The sequence below is a fragment of the Protopterus annectens genome, chromosome 7.part0 (assembly GCF_019279795.1).
Source record: "Protopterus annectens isolate FY-2018-M chromosome 7.part0, PAN1.0, whole genome shotgun sequence".
In the NCBI taxonomy this organism is placed as follows: Eukaryota; Metazoa; Chordata; order Ceratodontiformes; family Protopteridae; genus Protopterus; species Protopterus annectens.
In genome coordinates, this window is record NC_056739.1 from 1,870,441,361 (window position 1) to 1,870,456,692 (window position 15,332).

Sequence of the window (15,332 nt, forward strand, 5' to 3'; positions counted from 1 at the left end):
CTTCTTGCAGAATGTTGACATCGCTAGGGGTTTCAATGATTGCTCCCAATTAGCAGTCATCAGCAAACTTTGTCAGCCACAGTCCTTTAGTTTTAGCCTGTATTTTGGAGAAGCAGACTCTGAACAGTAGGAGTGCCATAACCAATCCCTGTGGAACACCCCTGGTTACAGGTCTGCTGGAGGAGGTGGCATCCCATATTTTGACTGTACAAGTTCTATCAGTGAGCTGTTTTGCAACCCACCTGTCAATATATGGGTTGATACCCAGCTGAATGAGTTTATCAATGATGCCTGAGTGGGGGGGATTGTGTCAAAGGCCTTGACTAAGTGTAGGTAGGCCATATGCACATATTTTCCCTCATCTATGGCTTTGGTGACTGTCTAGAAGAAGTCCACCAAGTTTAACACTCATGATCTCCCCTTAACAAAGCCAGACAGAGTGTGGTCTAGCATTTGTAGATTTCCTATATATTTGTTAATAAGGCTCATGATGCCTCATTCCATGGTCTTGCAGATACGACTGTTCAGGCTAATGGGTCTATAGTTCCTGGGGTCCGTGGATGCACCCCCTTTGTGCAAAGGTATGACTGTAGCTGTTTTCCATTCTGCTGGGACAAAGCCAGTGCTGAGGCTGTTATTGAAAAGCATGCCCAATGGTGGAGCTAATTCCTGTTTTAACCTATGTAGAACACAGCCCAGGATGTTGTCTGGTCCCATAGATGCTGTGTTTTTGGCCTTGAAGAGGGTGTTTGAGACCTGCTCCTCAGAGATACTAGGTGGGGGACTGGTGTTAGGGATGCTTTGGGGTATATGTGGCAGGGACAGGAGAGTGAAGTTTTTACTGAGCCTTTCAGTCAGCAGGTTTGCTATATCCACATATTCTGTACATATAGTACCACTAACTATAAGTTCAGCATAAATCTGAGCCTTACCTTTGAGGTTATGGATGCAACAAAAGAACACCTTGTGGTTATCCTTAGTTAGGGAAGCTAATTTGGATTTGTGATTAACTTTGCATGACTTCACTATCTGCTTGTTTAAGTTGAGGAGGGAGGGTTTTCAGTTTTGAGACCATTCCTTTCTACCCTTAGACAGAAATTTCTTTCTCCTATTGTATAGCCTATTAATGGCAGTTGTCCAGGAAGCAGGTTTGTTTTTCCTTGGAGATCTTACTTTGTTTCTATGAGGTATAGCAGAGTCAATACAATTGTACAGGTGCTTGTATAAAGCATTGGTGTATAACTCAGCATAGGTGTCTGTTCCATTGTGGGGTGCTATAAAGCTATTTATGCTGTTGCATAAGATGTTGTAATTGGCCTTGGAGAAGTTTTTTAGTTTAGTAATTGCTAAAGTGGGGGCAGTCTTGTGTTATGGTTACTTCTAGCAAGACTGATTTGTTGTCAGATCTCACAAGGTATGGCAAAACACTGAGGGTGGTGCAAAGGTCCCTCAAGTTGGTGAGCACCAGATCCAGGTTGTTTGAGCCCATTGTGACTGTGTCAACCAGTTGGTCCAGGGCACTGGAGTTAAAGAAGTCCAGGAAACTTCTAGCGAGTGAGTTAGAACACATATAATTTATCCAGTCAATGGATGAGTAATTAAAGTCACCCAAAACCACAGTGCTTGGTTGTATCTTGATTGACTGAAGTAAATCCAAGTAGGCTGAGTGGATGTCCTGATCCATGGAGGTGGTCCTATAGCTGGCAATGACCTGAGGAGGGGGTCTTACCTACAGTCAATTGCACCTGAAGTAATTCAAGGGAATTGTGTTGTTTAACCAATCTAGAGGTGTATATATCTTTAATGACTATTGATACACCACCTCCTTTAGGTCTCACAAATTCGGTTTGTGGTGTGAATATGTGGGAGGAAATGAAACCAGGTATTGATAAGATGCTCTCCACAGTTTTAAACCAGGTCTTAGTGACTGCACAAATGTCAGCATCTTCCAAGGTGAGGACTGCCTCCAGTGAGTGCAGTTTCTGGTTTAGACTCCTAGTGTTTAGCAGCATAGCCTTCAGCTTGTTTTTAGAGGGTATTTTAATATTGGGAATTTTGTTCTTGTGACATTGTCTAAAAAAGGCACCATGGGGGTGCCAAGAGCCTTAGCCAGTAAACAAAATCCCAAGGGTGACAGATGAAGACCACTGCTGCCAAAGCATCAAGGTCTGTCAACAAAATCCTCCCAAGCTAAGAGATGCTGGATTCCCTTGAATGACACCAGAAACAAACCCAATTGTTGAAGCCAATCATTTTTTGTTTGTGTTGAGGTATCATCCTAGGTGAAGGCAAATTGCTGCTTAAGGCTAGGGACATAGATGCCTGAGGCACATAATTAGAGACCTCATTCATGTATATCTTCATATAATCCAATGAGGTATGTCTCAAGTCATTCACACCAACGTGGACTAAGACGGAGTCATAACAGTGCCTGTTGTTGAGAGACTTGAGTGCATGTGTGATGTGGTAGATCCTGGCACCTGACAGACAGCTGATAGTGACTTTTTCCTTGTCCAACCTGATGAGAGGGATATCTGTGTGTCTGACAATTTAGTCATCTATGACTAATGTTTGTTTTTGTGTTTTACCTTAGGAGCTTGATTAGTGAGGTACTGGTGTGTGATATATTATGTGTACTATGCTCTGCAGAAGATGTATTATATAAATCATGCTTGTGTTTGTGTTTGGGAGGTCTTTGATGTTTAGGTAAGCTTCTGGGAAGAACCTCCTCATATGTAGGTTTATGTGTTGTTGGTTTGATAGGTGCAGTAAGTGAGGTGTGCCTGCTGACAACCTGGCATCAACAGATGAACTGACTGGTGAGTGAGAGAGCCTGATTTCTAGGTTCTTGATATAGATGCATCTTTCACATAATGAATTTTTGTGGACTAAAAAGAGTTGGTTGTCAGTGTACATGAGGCAATTGCTACATTGTCTCATGATGCCCATGTCAACCAGTCTGGATGGAGAAACTGTGGGAAGTTGTCCATCTATAATGCTAGGTAAGTTGATGTGGTCAGAAAACAGGAAGAGGACAGGAAGGATCAGATAAATTAGAAGACAGGAAAAGTGGACAAAATATGTAGGGCTAGTGGGTAGGATCTGTGTTGGTACCTCAGGAGCTTTGCTGAATGTATCATCTGTCAGTGAGGGACAATCGAGAGAACTCACCAATGGAGCACCAGAGCACCAGCAGAGTACCAAGGGGAAAATTTTTAGGCAGAAGTGTTTGTCTATAACCACCAACGGTGTCCAGTACTACTCAGCAGTTCATGATGCACAAACAAGCACAAACCAGAAAAAATGCAGTGCTTATTTAGAAGATGAGAGCAAGCTGATTTAAACAAATTAACCAATAAAAAAGCTCAAAAGTGAGCTCTGTTCCAGCAACCTTCAATCAGATGAGTTCATAATGCACACTCCTGCCACTAGGGTGCAGGGGAACCCTCTCCAACAAAAGATGGCCTGGCTTAGTGCTCAAGTTATACAAACAGAATTAGATTCAACAGGTATGAATCTAGTTTATGCTACAGCAAATAAAGTGCAACAGTTTCAGAAAAAAAAGTTGAAATAAGCAGTAATATGGTAAAAATGCAATTCAAAATGCAATATACAGTGAAAAATTCTGCTTAAGTTTTGCACAGATCAGCAGATGCCTTGGATTGATCAGACAAATACAGCAGACAGTAGCTAGTCACCAAACTCTGTGGAGTTTTGCTAAAACAGGTGCAAATATGTGCAAATGTAGTGTTTACATAGCAAATGAGAGGAAACTGATTTAAAAAATTAGTCAATAAAAAACCCTCAAAACTGAGCCCTCTTCCAGCAACCCTTGTTCAGATGAGTTCTAACTGCACACTCCTACCTCTATGGTGCAGGGCACCTTCTCCAACAAAAACTGGCCTGGTTTAGTGACCAAGTTATACAAATAGAACTAAATTCAGCAGGCCTGAATCTAGAATGTGTTACAGCAGACAAAGTGCAATAAGTTCGGGAAAAAAAAAACAGTTCAAATAAGCAGTGATATGGTAAAAATACCATTCAAAGTGCAACATACAGTGAAAAATGTGACAAGTTTTGAAGTAATTTAATTTCACTTTTATATTATGGTATATTTTTCTTGAAGATTAAATGGTCACCTGCATTTCTAAAAAGAAAGTTCAGTTTTAATTAATATTCTCCACCACTGTTACCAAAGAAATCTAGACACACACATTAAAAAAACAGCAACAAAGCCACAATCTAGATTCAAATATTTAACACTGTCCTTTTCTGCTTCTTATTTCCAGATTCCTACTATGAATCAGATGTTCGAGGATACACTCTGTATGTAGGTAAGAACTTTAATGTACTTCTTTTATATGTATAAACATCCCTTTTGTACAGCAGAAATTAATATTAGCCTTTGAATTGCTATAGGACCAAAGAAAAGAGTCACCATCTGCCAGACACTGATCAAAGAACAGGCTTGCTTTAATACAATAAGAAGTCAAAGCTTTCATTTTAAGCTTGGGATTGTCCAACATGTTTTGTACATGACTTTCTGTTCTGGATGATTGACTTTGATGCTGCCTTTGAGATAGATTCTGCAACTGGGAACTCAGAAGTTAATCGTCTGTCACACAGAAAGTACTACATATGGTAGAATTAAACAAAACTGCATACATCCAGGCTGGATGCAATAATATTTCCATGCTCAGTTTTCCCTGGCTGGCCTTCTGTAGTTATGATTCATCTACCTTTGTTTCATAAAAAAGTACAGCAAATTTAAAGCCCAGTATCAGGAGGACGTTGTAGAGAAAATGAAAAGTCAAAATAATTATGATAATCAGAATTCATTTCATAAGACTAAAGTGCATAGTGATAAAGACAGAATTGATTCACAGAAAAATATTTTTGAAATACATTGTTATTCCAGCACAGCTTATATAGCTTTACTGGTTGTTATAAAAATAATTCTGTCCAGAAAGCAAAATGATGCTATAATGCACTTAGCATGAGTAGTACACTGAGTGCCCTAAGGGAATGGGTTCACATGTCAGTTGTATCCTAACACACTTGCAAAATCAGCCCCATATCAGCACCCTTGGGAGGCAATAAACACATTTTTAGGAAGGAGCATGAGTATAGCATAATGCTAACTCTAGATGTCAGGAAAGTGTGACACTTGCATTTCTGCTGTCCTACCTGGAAGAGAAAAATATACCACATACATGTTGCAAATATTAAAGTATGAAAAAGAGAAGGACCCACCATATGAACATGACTGTCAAAAATAGTCTTAGTTGGGGGCGTGGCTAGGATGCTGAACTGATAGCTGCACTTCATTTCAGCTCTCTTACCTCAATACAATTCCTGACAGGAATTTTACAAAATAATATTTAATTTGAAGAAATTTTTATTACTAACTTATTTCTAATAACTCTGAGCATCTATAAGAAAAATTTTATTGTCAGAACTTGAATAATTCCTGTCAAATTAATTACTGGAAAATCAGCACCAGTATCAGCTTTACAGCATGAGTCATCTAAGGAATACAGCACAAGACTCTTCTCTCAAAAAAGACCTGCAGTCTCTCATTACAAATATACAGGAACTTACAATAAAAATCGACAAGATGGACAATAAAATAGATACTTTTAAAGAAAAGTGCTCACAACAACTGGAACAGCTTCAAGAAATGTTTACACAGCAGAAAGGACAGATATCACTTATTGAACAGTCATTAAGTGACATTGACACTAGAGTCCAAATAGAAGAACAACAAACTGAATTCTTACTTCAACAGAATACATATTTACTAGAAAAGCTTGATGATATGGAAAACCGAACAAGAAGAAATAATATTAGAATATATGGTCTACCAGAAAAATCTGAAGGGGACAATATGATAAACTTTCTTACCACCTGGATACCAGATGTAACAAAAATACCTGAAGCTCTTTCATATGGTATAGAACGCATAGATCACTAGCAGCTTATGGAAATGCTTCTTCTCCGGTAAGAACAAGCCGAGATCTATAATTGTGAGACTTTTTTCTACACAAGATAAAGATCTTATATTAAGAAATGCTTGGGCAAATTCTCCCATCAAATACAATGATTCATTAATAAGATTTGACAATGATTATTCTACAAAGGTGGTTTCAAAAGAAAAGAATTTCTACCAATAAAAAACCTTGAAGAAAAAGCAACTGAAAGTCCATCTTTTATTTCCAGCAAGACTGAAAGTTTTTCTACCAAATGGAATAAAAATCTTTGAAACAGTAGATTCAGCAATAAAATACCTTACCAACAACAACATCCTAACACATGAAGAATCTATGGACTGGACAATAAGTACACCGAAGAGAAATGCTGAAGTAAATAATTGGAAAACTGTTGAGCAAAAGAAAAAAAAAAACTAAAGGACAAATAATCTTACATATGTTATATTCTGTAAAAATCTAAATAATAATACTAACAACAAAAGAAAAGTTCTTACTGTCTTCAAGTTACACCAAAACAGGTACTGTTTTCAATTATATTTTAAATGTCAAAATTAGCATAAATGTAAATACATTTATCTCAAATCACATCATTATACTAAGCATAATTTAAACATTACTCTATTTTTCATTATTATCCATCTATTATTTTCATATTCTTAATCAGAGTAATCAATGCATAATAATGTTCCCAAATAGTTTATTTATTTATTTATTTATTTATTTTCTCTCTTTGTGTTTTGTTGTTTTTATTTTTCTCTTCTTTTTATTAAATCTTCATTAACTTATAATACTTTAATCAGTATATGGTTATATTGTTTAATAGGTATAGTAATGGCTGCTATATAACTTATTATTAGTTACATCCCTGATAGTATTACTTTTTATAAGTTAAAAGTGTCCCTGTTTGGATAAACGCTAATGCTGGGCAGAAATGTGTTGCTTTTGAAATGAAGTATTTCAGTTAGGATGTATCATAAGACTACTTTAAATAATCTTAAAAGATGTTCTGCCTTTGACCCATATGCACATACTGATATAGTCCAGTGAAAAATATGTTTTAAGTGATATTTTGAGGCTATAAGTCATGTGTGTTGTGGCTCCAGACATCCGGAGTTGAAAGATGCTTGCGACTAGCTTAGATATCCTGTTGTCTTTTCTTTGTAGAGAAATAAGGCATAGCATGTTTAAAATGCAAAGTTTGACAGTTGTGAACACTACTCCATAAACTAGAGTGCTTATGCACACTACATGAGTTTGTCACCAAATAAGAGGAGGGAAAAGAAAAAGAAAAACACATACCTTTTCCTGCTTGGTTCTCGAGACAATTTAACAGCCACAAACATCACTAGAAACTTGAGTTACTTATTGCTTGTCGCATTTACTTGTGTACCATCCCTGACTCTTTCTAATTGACGTCTAGTCAGAAAATAAGCTAGGTTCACATTTAAAGATACAGAAACCTAAATTCCTTCTAAGGAAACATAAATAATATAAAAGGTTCATATAAATATACACAGATATTTATTTTTGAAGCACTTTCAGTTTATGGCTACTGATGTCTTCTAACACCTTGATAGATAAGGACATATATCTGCTTGTCTTTCTATCAGTTTAGATTTCCAGACATTTTAGCTATCCCTTACTATGTTTTATACAGCAGAGTTTAAAAGCAGAAATTAATCATCAGCAAATAAAATCACTGCTGTTTTACAAATTCTCTAAAGAAACTAGTAAATGTCAAGCAACTGACAGGTTTGTTTTGGGAGGGTTGCCATTTCCACGCTGGTGCTCCTGCAGAATACTACTGATGTCCTGCTGCCAAGGTATGCCCTCGGGTGGGCAGGTGGGATGCAACAAGAAGGTTGGATGTGCATTTGGCAAATCAAACATTTAGATGGCGGTATGGTATACTAGATGGAGAAAGTGGAAGCAATGATTGTATAGGCAACTATAATGAGTAACATAACAACAGTGGATTTGACCCGGTGTGTCAATTATACAATGTTTATATCCCATGTGGCTTTGGGCTTTGTCGAAGCATCTGTGTTCTACACACATATTGTGTTGGATCTGATTTGAGTGGAAGGGGAGAGGCTTAGCCCACACCCTAATTTGTTACTGGGTTGCCATGCATTATGGGCATGCATTGTGGCAGGTACTCAACGGGCTATCCATCCTTAGATGGCTCATGCTGTTCCCGTTTGCTCATCTGAATGGTGACTGCGGCTGTGCTCTTCTTGTTATGTTGCCTGGCTGTGGCTTCACCCTTCTTATAATATTGTCTGGCTTTTACATTATCAAGAATGACACAATACTAGTGTATGCGGGTATATCATGTTACTGTTAGTGTGGACAAGGATGCTTGACAATGCAACTATGATTCTTGGACCTTTCTGCAGACGGGTGTGTTGTCTGGCAGTTGAGAGCCTGGTTGTTCCTGATCAGCGGACCTGTATTTTTGTGTTTCAATGTGACTGCATGAAAGGATGCCAGTATTGGTCTGCAAGTTTGGTGGGCAGTAGATTCGTTGGGGATTGATTTGAGGAGACACTTGTATTATGGCTGGGGCACTTGACATTTGATAAATGTATCCTCTCAATGATGCGTTCTGTCTGGTCATTGGCTGTAAAACAGCTTTTCTGAGAAATATTGTTGTAGTGCCAGTTAATGATTTGGATTAAATGTTTCTATATACAGTCGTGAAGCAATTGCCAGGATAAAATGGTACTCTTGCAGTGCATGGATCATCGTGGCTGTCCTCCGATGTTGGAGGAAAAACAAGCTTCTTGGACACCTTTTGACGTGGTAAAGGTGTTACCCCATGGTTTGAATACGTTTTGTCTCTTTGCTGCAAAATGGGTTGGGAATTTTGGCCTGTAATATTTTCGTACATGGTGGTTTGAATCTTGGCAGCTTCCATTGTTTTGATGTGTTCTCCAGTATACTTTTGTTCAGTCATAGGATTGAATTACTGGTGTTGAGTAGGTCAGGATTGTATCTCCAGCACTTGTTGTCAGCAGATAGACTCACTGGTTGGGTGTCAGTCTAAGCTGTGGGAGTTGATGTGTGATATACATAGATGTTTGCTTTGAGGGTGTGGTCAAGTGCTGCAGTTTTACCTCTGTACTGTGTCAGTTTTCATTGTGCAGGGTCCTTCTGAGGGTTGATGGAAGTGTTGGCAACAAGACACTCAATCAGGTAACAACATTATGAGTGGTCTCTTGGATAAGGGAGCTGTCTAAATTGTGATCTTGTTGTCTCCAGCCATGGGAATTGTCATTGAAAAGCTGAAAAATGCAATCAGAGGAACATATTTAATGTCTACTAAAGAAATATTAATATACTTATACATTGTATCGCATTTCAGTTTATGTTAAACATGAAATATGATGTGGTTTCAGAACTATTCATGTTTTATTCCAATATGACTTTGCAAATATTAATTTAAACACTGGTTTCGGACTTGAGTAGTCTAAAACAATTGCACAACAATGGTACTGTATTATACAGTAATGTCAGTAAATAGTTTTCAACAGATGTATGAAATATACAGTTATAGATTTTAACATGATGTTTATTAATACCCTAAATTATTTTGAAATGATACTACCTTAATCTAAATATTTGTACCTTTTGAAACCTGCTTAGAAGTAAGTATTATTGAATTACAATAAGATGAGTAAAGAATATATGTATATATTTTAGCTGATTAGATTATCTTAATATATTATTCAATTATCTTTATTTAAAACTAAGAGGATAAGAGAAACTGATCCAAATATTATTTGTGAGAGTAGAAAGTTTGTTTGGTTAGATTCACTAACCAAACGAAGAGGTATATTACCTCATAGCAATAGGGAATGGTATTTAAGGTTAAGAATTACAAGTTTGGAAGTTCTTTGTTTTTTTTTATTCTATCACTTTGGTGTCACTCAGAAACATGCAAAAATCATACAAGAAAAACTTTTTGAATTCTGTATCCAAGATGGAACTAAGAATAAACAATATTTACATAAACTCACACATAAAACAAACTCAAAACTAGGAAATGAAATGTTTATCCATAAATGTTAATGGTCTAAATAATAGTAATAAAAGGAGAAGCCTATTCAAGTACATAAACTTACATAAACCACAAATAGTCTTTTTACAAGAGACACACTTATTAGATAGAGATATAAACAACTTAAATATTAATAATTACACAGTACTAATAAACTCTCAATACAAAACAAAAAAGAGGAGTAGCTATACTACTTGCAACTCAACTATAACACCTAAAATAATTACTACTCATCAAGATACATCAGGTATGTTTTGTCTAGTTTCAATAGAGTTAAATAAGAGAATCTATACGTTAGTAAATCTATATTGGATCCCAGGACTAGGATTAAAAACAGTTAAACAGCATTTTGAAGAGATAATTCATTTAACTAAGGGTAGCCTGATATTGGCAGGAGACTTCAACTGTATAATGAATGAAAAAGATACAGATTCTAAATCCAAAAGAAGAAAACAACCCATCTCTAAAGCACTATCAAAATTTATAGATACATTGTATTTAAAAGATATAAATGAATTTGCAGAACCAGACTCACTAATCTTCACATTTTATTCTCATAGATATAAAACTAACTCTAGAATTGATAGAATATATGTTGCCAATGACCTAATAACAAAATTGACAAAGTCAAAATCATAAATTGTCCTTTATCTGATCATAATGCCATAGTCTTTGAGATAGAGCTTACACCATTTTATTCAAATCCCATTACTAGGATACCTTCCTATATCACAAAATTGAGGGATTTCAAAGAATTTTATGAAGAAACAATCAAAAACTTTCTAGAAATAAATTACACAGAAGATATTTCAGAAATATATGTCTGGGATTCATTAAAAGCAGTTACATATGGGAAGATATTATCCTGGTACATAAATAAAAGGAAGTTATGGAATAAAGATATGCTAGACTTACAAAACAAAGCAGATAAATTGAAACTGGAAATACAAAAGGGTAATGCTACTCAAGTTCAAGAACTTACACAAATCAATAAGAAGTATACAGAATTGCTACACCATAAGATTATGATTAACTTAGAAAAGATAAAAATAAACTCATACTCTACTAATTCAGCACACCTGAGATACTTAACTAATAGAACAAAAAAATAATTAAATCTAAGCAAATAAAAGAAATATTTATTCCCAATACTAACAAAAGAGTTACAGAACTAAATGATATTTTAGAAGCATTCAGACTCCAATTTAACATTGATAATTCCATAAATACTCAAGATACACCTACTAAGGATATAAAAAAACTTAGAAAACAATATTCATATTAAATTAACACAAGAACAAATAGACATTATAAACAAACCAATCAATATGACAGAATTAAAATCACAAATTAAAAGCTCAAGACAAATAAAGCACCTGGCCCAGACAATATGCTACCAGAAATGTATAAATTAATACCCAATCAAGCCATATCTTTATTATTAAAAGTATATGATATAGCCAATAAAGATTTGAATATACCACCCTCTTGGAAATATTCATTGATATCCCCAATTATCAAACCAGATAAAGATGAGAAACAGTGTTCCTCATATAGGCCAATATCATTACTCAATATAGACTACAAGATGTTTATGGCTATATACATGATAGGATCAAACACTTTCTTCCTTTCTTAATTCACAAAGATCAAACAGGTTTTATTAAAGGAAGAAATACTTCAGATAATATTAAAAGAATACTAACATTAATAGATTATAGCAAACATAAAGTCCTAAATTTAAATGTAATCTCATTAGATATTAATAAAGCTTTTGATTCGGTTAATTGGAACTTTCTTTCACTAGTTTTAAAAGAATATAACTTTCCTTCTAATTTTAATAATCTTATCCAAATACTATATGAAAAATCTACTGCATATGTTAAACTGGGATCATATAGATCAGGCCCTATAACAATAAAAAGGGAACTAAACAAGGTTGCCCTTTATCACCATTGTTATTTGCATTACTCATAGAACCCTTTGCAAATCAAATCAGATCAAACAATAACATAAAGGGCATTTGTATTAATAAAATGTTAAACCTTAAAATCCAACTCTTTGCTGATGACATACTATTAACTCTCTCAGATGCAAATGAGTCTTTGAATGCTCTATTTAACTCCATGAATAAATTTCAAAATATTTCAGGCTTAAAATTTAATGAAAACAAAACTAAAATTATGCCCTGTAATTGTAAAAAAAAATAATATAAACAAAAGATTTTCCAAATATATAGTAACAGAAAGTAAATTATTATATCTGGGAATAAATCTACTCAATGAATTAACAGATTCTCTAATATTTAACTATAATAAAATACTAGACAAAATAGAACAAACAATTGGTTACTGGAATAAATATATCTTTTCAACAGCAGACAGATTATATCTTATTAAAATAATCATATTTCCCAAAATATTATACTTAATACAAAATTTTTCATTGCCACCTCCCAAATATATTATTCAAAGATACAATAAACTAATTTTAAATTTTCTATGGTTTCCAAATAAACCCCGTATAGCCTTAAATAAACATTTGCCAGATTGGGAAGATGGTGGAATTAATTTACGGATATTGATTTATATATTACCTCATCTGTTATTAAAAACATAACACTATGGTTAAATAATTCATACACACCTATATGGAAACAAGCCCATGAGCAGATTTACATAGAAATCAATTATAATCACATACAAGACAACTTAACAGTAATACCATCATCCCTTATATGGATGTTAAAAGATTATTTTTAGGAAAAGGAATAATATTAATAAATTGCCATCAAACTATGTAAGTTCTACACTTTCAGTGTTCAGAACATATATAAACAAAATACCAAATATTAATTCTTGGATTTTTCTTATTTTCCTATAGCTTTTACACCAAATATTCTAGATACATTCCAAATATCTAAAATAAATATACTTAAAGAAGAAACATTACTCTTTTGGCATCAACTTATAGAGAAAGGGAAAATTCTAACAAAGGAACAGATAATTTATAATTATAATATAAATAAAGACAATTGGCTGTTTTACAAAATCTAAGGCATTTTCTTATAAATAAAATAGAACAAATGCAACCTTCAGTTAGACATGAAGCTCCAAAACTCATTGAATACCTTATTCTTATCACAAAACAGCCTTATCAGGGTACAGGTTATTTGTCTAATATCTATAAAATTGTTAAAAACAAAAACTATCATGAAAAATCATACTGGGATTATTATACTTTAATAAACAACCATCCTCCAGTTGAAGAAGAAAAAGTAATATTCTAAAATCTTCCAAATTTTCTACATTATCAAAATACTGGCAATTATTCACTTGGAGATATCTACACAGAAGTTTCTATACACCACATAGGTTAGCCAAAATGTATTCTATTGAAGATCAATGTTGGAGATGCCATATCAAGATAAAAGCAGATTGGCAGCATGTTTTTATGAATGTATATGTCTCAATATGTACTGGAAATCCATTAATTATTTTTTCAGACTGTTTATAATGATAATTTTCAATTAACAAAGTCTTTAATTTTATTCAACTCTCCTATTCCAAACTGTGTACCAAAAAGACACTAAAATCCTATGGTCACTATTGGCAATTTCACGTAAAATCATAACTATACACTGGAAAAATGAGGCTCGCCTCGTTCAAGGAATTTGAGACTTTAACAACAACAGTTGCTCACATGGAAATATTAACAGTGAAGAACAGAACTAAAAGATCTACTTCTTACTATTACTCTTGGATGAAAGTACTGGAAATACTTGAAAATATCGAAGAAGATATATCATCTTATGTTTCTAACTCTATATAATATAGAATTTCAATGTTATTTGCATAGACACCAATGTAAATAGTTATATAATGGTTTGAAGTTAGTAATGTTTTAGAATTGTAAATATGTTATTTATCTTTATTTCATGTAATGTTTAAGATATCTTATTTGAAATAATAAAAAAAATATTTAGTGAAAAAAAAAATAGTCTTAGCATCATATCGTCTGATTGGGGACAATCAGGTGAGGAATGCTAAGCATCATCTACACTTGGAGAGAAGCAATAATGTAATGCAGGATTCTAAATACGTTGTTCTGTCATATCTTCCATGCAGCTTTTAAAAAAAGCACTTTATAATATTGTGCTGTTCTTTTATTAACTACAGCATGGTAGTGCTCAATTTACCCATATCCAAAGACATAAGCTAGTTAAAGCACAACAGTAGAATGTTTCACAGAATGGAGTTTAGGAGCTATTACTTATGTTAAGAAAAAATTTTACATGTGATATAAGTTAGATAAAGCATATTATACTATGTGATAAGATATGCACAGTTTAGATGTGAGAGCAGCAGATTAGTCACAGTTTCATAGGTAAGTACTAGCTGCACTTGTGGGCCATTTCAAGCCTGGCCAGTGTCTCAAAATAGCATATCCCATTTGGTTACAGACTGGCCATACCCATCCCATGGTAGATAGTTATGTGTTAACACTAGTGGGAATTACTGAGATTATACCATAGATAATTTGAGGGGACCCATGCATGGGATAAAGCATTTAGGAGTTGCCTCTGTACAGTAGTAGTACAGGGCATAGTCTTGGGGAAATGTTCTATTTCCCATCCATAGATCCTAGTTGCAAATATAGACAGGGATGACCTTTGTTTTTTGTCAATGGGGAGGCTGTTCCATAGCAGCTGTATCCTCTGTGAGATATAGCTGTCCCTCCAAACCATTCTGTTGATGTTGCAAATTAGGTCTACATCCCTAGACTGAGTATTTTGCATTCCAGTTAACTTGCTGATGTATAGTAAATACATCACTAATGGGTTGTAGGAGGCCTTATATGGCAGACTGAGGTCACTAACTAACACTCTGTGGGATACTGAGTAAAGTGACAGGGTCTTGAGTCAGTCCATGTAGGACATGTTGTTTAGGTCTTGTATCCTTTAAGTAAGGTATACCTGTGGGCATTTAATTTGTTGCATGTGTCTGGACAGATACATGCCAAAGGGGGAGTAAAAGGGGGCAATGACATTCATAGATCTAGACACAATCCCTTTATTAATAAGCTGTGCAATATAGGAAGACTTTCTTACAACAATAGATACAGGTTGGTCAAATGCTAGGTCACTGTTCACATAAATTATCAAATCCCTAACAACTAGGTCAATTTTTAGGGGTGTATTGTCCGTGTGGTATTTTCTTGGGGAAGATGACTTCCCAAAAGATTAAATAATGCATTTTTAGGCATTTAATTTCAGTCCA